This window comes from Equus caballus, chromosome 23, assembly GCF_041296265.1.
Source record: "Equus caballus isolate H_3958 breed thoroughbred chromosome 23, TB-T2T, whole genome shotgun sequence".
Lineage (NCBI taxonomy): Eukaryota > Metazoa > Chordata > Mammalia > Perissodactyla > Equidae > Equus > Equus caballus.
Genome location: NC_091706.1, coordinates 18502907 through 18510424, shown reverse-complemented (window position 1 = coordinate 18510424; position 7518 = coordinate 18502907). Strand labels below are relative to the sequence as shown.

At 43.1% G+C, this 7518-nt stretch overlaps 1 pseudogene; it reads left to right on the top strand.

Annotated features, from left to right (window-relative positions):
• Nucleotides 1–1631: 1631 nt before the first annotated feature.
• LOC100053724 (phosphoserine aminotransferase-like) lies at nucleotides 1632–5474 on the top strand (annotated as a pseudogene).
• The last annotated feature ends 2044 nt before the right edge of the window (nucleotides 5475–7518 follow it).

Sequence of the window (7518 nt, the reverse complement as noted above, 5' to 3'; positions counted from 1 at the left end):
TATAGAGAGGTACCAGGAATCTTCATATTACCAAATTCTTCGAGTTAATAGTTGTAATATAGCAGCAGACAATAAAAAGCACAAATATGTTTCCGTATCTTTTCATTAACTCATCAAACACATATTTAGTTGTCGATGTGTACAGGGACAATGGTAGGCCCTGAGGCTGCAGTGGTTAGCAAAAACAGTCTATTTGGAGAAACAGTCCAATAATTACAACAAACTAATGAAACCTCATAGCACTGTGAGATGTGTTTAAGACAGACCAACATACATGTGTGTACATGTGTCTTATGTATACACGTTCATAGGCATGTTTGAAACAACACTGTAGAGTTAAACTTGTGCCTCTGCTCCTCTTAGAGGAAAAAATAAAGACATCAGAACTTGTGTACACAGATGGATGGATATCATTTGCCCAACTCAGGCCTCAGCCCTTGTGGTCAGGAAAGAAAGCTGACCCGAGGAAAAGAACAGAACAGGATACCAGGAAAGTTAAAGCTCAGACAGTTGTACATTTGTCTTTATTTAAAATGAGGAGCTAATCTGCTGAGTGGAGGTGGTGGAATTTGCAAATACACATTGAAAAATGTAAAGTGCAAATGTGTTGTCGGGTTAGGGTTCCCCTGTGTGCCAACTAAGCAAGAGGCACTAGCAACAGAGTTGGGGTAAACTGATAATCAAACCAGCTATCCTATGACTTCGAACCTTTCTAGCTTTCACCTCATTTTTTGTCAGAACCCATAAGGATTTCCTGTCTTACTCAACAGCTCTCCCCCCATTTCTCCCTGCACCCCAAACTCAGATCTGTAATCCCTAGACGTGTAATTGTGAGGGAAATGAAAGGTATGGTCACCAATACCTTAGACCTGTTGAAATCCTTTGAGAAATATTTTTCCCTTTTGGTCATCCTATCCCCTATACCCCTTGATTCCCTGGAGGCTTTCTACCTTTAAGGACAGCCTCACAGAAGGGAAGGGCCAGTACATCTAGAACAAAAGTCTGTAGGGTAGGGGGAGAAAGGAGATGACAGCTGTTTATCAGTCCAAAATGGGGAGAAGTCATTTTGATAGTAAAGAGAGAGATTTGGCAGGAACAGAGTAGAGTAGAAGATGCCAGCCAGGTCCCTCAGAGACCTACCTCGGGTTCAGCCTGGGGCAGGGCAAGCGGGGGATGATTAGTGAGAGCAGGAACTCTAGATAGGTTGAATAGGAAACCAGAAGAAGAGAAACAAGGCTCAAGCCTCACTTCTAGTTGGAACCTTGCAAAGTGTCCCTATGACCACATGGGCTAGTAAAGCACAGCAGAAATTGAGGCATATTGTGTTTTGGCAAAGAGAGACCCTGAGATTTTTATACACACTCCACAGAATTCCTTTGATTCCCATATGGTATAAGATGGACACCAGTTGAGTGCTAATGGGCTTGCCATGGGGTCACCACCATTAAGGGGGTGGTTACTGCACAGCAGGAGCTATAAGCCGGGGGCTGGATGGAGCCAGCAGGATCCCAAAGGACTGTGAACACCAATGAAAAGCAAAGCGAGATGAAGTTAGTCAAGGAAGACCACTGGGCTGAGTGCTGAGAAGCCAGACCACCCATTATACTAGCTTTGGTCATTCACTGGTAACTATGGGGAGAGCCGGACCCGAAATTCAGACACCAGACAGACAAACGACGGCTCAGGTAGAGATTAGAGACAGCTTGCTGGCATAGGCCCCTTCCTCTCATAACCAGAAGACCTAAACTCTGCATCCAAAAGACCTTGGAAGGTCTTGGAAAGGTGGAAGAAAGACCTTTTAGAGAAAACAGCCCTAATAAGAGGTCTGACCTTTAAGTTAACTGAATAAATATTTCCCTTAAATTAGACCATTTGAAAGTGGAAGAAACCAACTTAGTTTTACTTGGCAAGTTTATGTTTTTTCTACCATCAGAGGGAACTTATGAGAAACAGAGCATATGGGAATTTGGGGGCTCTGGAAGTCCCCACTAAAGCAGAGGAGGTAAGGCTAATACTACCAAACCGTAAGTTCTAGGTGGAGGTGGCCCCAGTTGGGTAGAGGCCTTCATTTTGGCAGATCAGGTAGCCTTTTTATCTAGCTCGTTTATTCATACTGTGTCTTAAACTGACACCAATTCTGTGTACAGTTCAGATCCAGAAATCTGTAGGGTCAGGCTACCCTAATCTCCAGCTAAGGCCAAATCATGGCTTGACTAATTCCCTGCCCTGTCCTGCTTCCCTCACTCCCTTTCACCTGAGAGCGTTTCCCCACGGAATCACTTGCACAAGAATCCCTGGCTCAGGCTCTGCTTCCAGGGACTTGATCTAAAAAATTTGAGCTGGAGCTACAGCAAAAATTTACATCACCCAGACATCCTTGACTTAGATTTTGATGCACTAAGTAATGAGACATTGAGTTATCTCCTTCTGAGGAAGGGGTGAGAATTTTTTATTTTATAAGGAATAACTGCGTTCTGTTAGGGAGTAGTATTTTTGAAAATATATGTATGGGAAGAACATAGTTTGGATGCTGAACAGCCATCAAGGTGAATTATAATGGACCTTTTGTTAAACAACACAGCATTAGTTTCCCCTTTTAAACAGTAACCCAGTTTTCCTTTTGGAGTATTTCGCTCCCGGTTGTATGTAGACTTGATGAGACAGTAATCCCGGCCCTTAGAGATTCCTTATCACCCAAGAGGCTGGGCATTTGACTCAAGATTGCCCAACCAGACTCTTTGTCCTGGGAATTTGAATCTTAAGCAGAATGATGCAAGCAAATTGCAATGATCATAGTTTTTCAGCAGCACTAGTGGAAGAGACTTTGGGGCAGGTTCTGCTCTTACTACTCTAGAACTGCCTGATTTCTATTTATAAATCTGGTTCCCCAGCCTTCCCTTCCATCCTAAGAGCTTTTTCATAACTTCAAAAATTATTTTTGCTTAAACTAATTAGCCAGTCAGTTGCTATTATGTGCAGCTCTTCAATGGAAGAGGCTTATCTTGTACAGGCAGCACTGCTCATTTCAGGCAGGACAATGGCAAAGTATGAGTGATGGCTGCGTCCTCCACCTCAGCTGCTACTGCTGCTAACCAACGTCACTCGGGCCTTCACAGTTCTCCTATTTGGAGATAAATCAGTCATTTTCTAGGGGAGTGCCAGGCCCTATTTCCAGTCTGCCACTGAACATCTGGGGCAGCCAGCAACATGCCCCTAGTTTCTGGCTTTTTCCTCCACTTTCACACTTCAATAAAGTTCCACACTTCACAGGCAAGGGATTTGATTTCCTAAGCAGCCACCAAAGGTACTGGATGATGCAGTCTGGAATGATGGAGGAGTCAACTCCGTGTGGGGAAACCTCTGACCAGTGGGAAATAAGAAAAAAGAGAGGGGCTGGCCCTGTGGCACAGCGGTTAAGTGCACACATTCCGCTTTGGCAGCCTGAGGTTCGCAGGTTCGGATCCTGGGTGTGGACGTGGCACCACTTGGCAAGCCATGCTGTGGTAGGCGTCCCACATATAAAGGAGAGGAAGATGGGCATGGATGTTAGCTCAGGGCCAGTCTTCCTCAGCAAAAAGAGGAGGATTGGCAGCAGTTGGCTCAGGGCTAATCTTCCTCAAAAAAAATTAAAAACTACAATAAAGTATTTTGGGGAAAAAAAAAAAAGAGGAGAGAGACACACGCTACCCTGGGATCTGTCCTTTCTGGCCGCTTGGCCCACACTGCTAGGGACGCATAGTGGACAGCCAGAGGCAGGCAGCAATTTTGGCCCTGGCTGTCAGGCTGCCACACTCAGTTTTGTTAGAGATACAAAAAGAATTATTAGACTGCAAGGAGTTGGCATTAGTGTTCTTTAAATGAGCCACAGGCCATCAGCTTTCGCTAAGATTATTAATACAGAGAATCTTGTGTGGGAATTCTTAGCCGTTCCAGACAACAACAAGGTGATTCTTGTGCAAAGAGGTGGGTTGGGCCACTTTAGTGCTGTCCCCTTAAACATGATTGGCCTGAAAGCAGGAAGGTGTGCCAATTATGTGGTGACAGTAGCTTGGTCAGCTAAAGCCACAGAAGAAGCCTAGAAGTTTGGGACTATGACTGAACTAAACTTTGGAGTTACATAAAAATTCCAGATCCAAGACCCTGGAACCTCAATCCAGATGCCTCCTATGTGTGTTACTGCACAAATGAGACTGCGCACAGAGTGGATTTGGACTTTATACCTGAATCAAGGAAGCAGGGTGGTTTGCAATATGTCCTCAAATTTCTTATTTAAGCCAGTGGACGTTTCCAAGTTTGGTGTGATTTTTGCTGGTGCCCAGAAGAACGTTGGCTCTGCCAGAGTCACAGAGGTGATCATCTGAGATGACCTGCTGGGGTTCGCCCTCAGAGAGTACCCCTTGGTCCTGGAATACAAAGCACTGGCTGGAAACAACTCCTTGTACAGCATACCTCTGTGTTTCAGCATCTATGTCATGGGCTTGGTCCTGAAGTGGATTAAGAATAATGTTGGTGCAGCAGCCATGGAGATCCTTAGCTCCATTAAAGCTCAAATGATTTATGATAGATATATATATATATATATTTTTTTTTTTTTGAGGAAGATTAGCCCTGAGCTAACATCTGCTGCCAATCCTCCTCTTTTGCTGAGGAAGACTGGCCCTGAGCTAACATCCATGCCCATCTTCCTCTCCTTTATATGTGGGACACCTACCACAGCATGGCATGCCAAGTGGTGCCACATCCTCACCCAGGATCTGAACCGGCGAACCCTGGGCCGCCGAAGTGGAACGTGGGAACTTAACTGCTGCGCCACCAGGCCGCCCTCGATTTATAATATTTTTGATAATTCTCAAGGATTCTATGTATATCCAGTGGACCCCAGAACAGAAACAAGATGAATAGAAACAACATTCTGCATTGGCAATGCCAAAGGAGACGATGCTTTAGATAAAAAGATTTCTAGATAAAGCTCTTGAACTTTGGGTCTGTGGGAGGCATTGGGCCTCTCTGTACAATGCTTACGGGATCAAAGATCTTCAGAATCTGGCAGCCTTCATGAAAAATTCTTTGGAGATGCATCAGCTATGAACACATCCTAACCAACACATACTCTGCCTTTGAACAATGTACAAAATTTAAAGTAATTTGGGAATGGCTACAAAAACGTAACAAATACAGTATTTCTCTAGAATGAAATGTTTATTCTAGATTCTTCTTTTTTCAAAGAATGACAACAAAACATTTGCAAAGCTGGTGGGACTTAATGGACACCTTAATTCTGACTTGAACTGGAAGCATTTAAAAAATCTTGCTCTGGGTCGGCCGGATGGTACAGTGGTTAAGTTTGCACATTCTGCTTCTTGGCAGCCCGGGGTTCGTGGGTTTGGATCCCAGGTACGGACATGGCACCACCTGACAAAAGCCATGCTGTGGTAGGCGTACCATGTATGAAGTAGACGAAGATGGGCACAGATGTTGGCTCAGGGACAGGCTTCCTCAGCAAAAAGAGGAGGATTGGCAGTAATTAGCTCAGGGCTAATCTTCCTAAAAAAAATAATAATAATAAAGTAAAAAAAATACAAAATCTTCCTCTGGCTTTTCTAACAAATTTCAGCTTATGTTGTCTTTGCTGCTACTTTTTCTAGCTAGATCTCAGTATTCAAACTTGTCTGTGGACTTCAATTATGCAAATTTCAGTTAATTGTCTCTGGAGACACACAGACACAACATGGAGGGTAAGTGGGGTCCTCTAGGTGCTGAATCTTGATCCTTTCCAAAATGACAGCAATGGGATCTCCCATTCAGCTGTTAATTCAGGTCAACGTTGACCATGTGGTGAGTTTAGGAGTTCCAGGCTAAAGGACAAACTGAAATCTTTCTTTATACTGTTAGTCTCATAAAGAGATAAAAGTGACATACTATATGTTTATATAGCAGGGTCTGTTTTTAATACTGAATAGTTTATATATCTCTATACATTTATATTTCTAATAATACAGTTCTCAGTAATACACTTAGAAACTTTTAGAATTTGTTAGAATTCTTGACTTTGTGTGTTACAGCACTACATTAGCAACAATTGTGGCTCCCATCCTTCACATCTTTTTCTTTTCTTTCTTTCTTTCTTTCTTTTTTTTTTTTTTTGCTGAGGAAGATTCACCCTGAGCTAACATCTGCTGCCAATGTGCCAGACACTACCACAGCATGGCCTCTGACAGACAAGTGGTGTAGGTCTGCACCTGGGAACCAAACCCAGGCTGTGGAAGCACAGTGCACCAACTTAACCACTAGGCCACCAGGGCTGGCCCTACTCCCCATCTTTTTAAGCTGCTTCACAAAAGAAGTTCTCTGCTTTACTTTTGCTGTCCTTTCACTGGGTAGAAGAGAAGGTTGGTTGGTTGGTTCTTTATTTTATAGTTATGCCATTTGGAACTAAAAGTCCCTGTTAAACTCCCTTATCCTTTGTTCACTTGACTGTTCTTTTTATAGTGTTTGACCAATGATGCTGTGAGTTCCAGAAGATATTTGCTGAAGAGTCTTTTCCCCTATTGTTTATCCATTGTCAATATTTTATGTTGATTATGTGAAGGACATAAAAATCCTAAAACATCTAAAAAAAGAGAGAGAGAGAGAGATAGGAGAGAGAATCTCCTCCTTCTCCCTCCCACAAACTGCTCCAAGGCACAGTTTCTCCATATGGTTTGTCCAGAGACTTCCCCAATGACTGAACACTCCTACCTGCTGACTAGCTGTGTCTCTTCAAGGCTCACCATGCAGCAGTGACGAGCAGAATACATTACCTCTCCTTGTATTACTTGCCATCTGAAACTTCTCTTTTCCTTTCCCTCACTGAGTTGATGCCCTCAGACTGCACCTCACAGATAAAACATCAGCACTTAATCCCTGCCTCGGGTTCTATTCAAGATAAATATTCCTTTGTATCTGTTTAATTTAGTTTTAAATAAACAGGTTTTTTTAAAGCGGGTTTTTACATTTATTATTGTTATATATCCCCTACTTACCCCCCATTTTTGCACTACAATCTGAGTGATCTATTGCCAACTGGCACCAATTCTCCAAATCAAAGTGTGCAAGAGAAACACACTGGTGTGATCCTCTTTAACAGAAGATACACCAGGCAATCTGTGTACAGAAGGGCTGCTGCTCTTCTTCCATGTATCTGAATTTCAGTTCTGGAAACTTCTTCGGCCTGTCTTTGGGCAGTGCAACAACCCCTTGCTTGATGATTTCCAGGACCCATTCACTGACAGCTTAGCTCCAGCTTGTAGCAACCTTGAGCTAAAGAAGGTGCTTACCAGATCAATATTTTGCATTACCTCCTGGAATGAAGGGTGAGTTTGAAATTGTTCAAAGACATCTCATTTGTAAAGCAGTGCATATACCAAGTTTGGATTGTGGTGAAGAGAATTTGTCAGGCAGGAACTGATGATCCGTAACATCATTCAAATCACTTCTTCAATGACATTTAAGTCTTGTGCGTAATCTGGTAAAGGAACA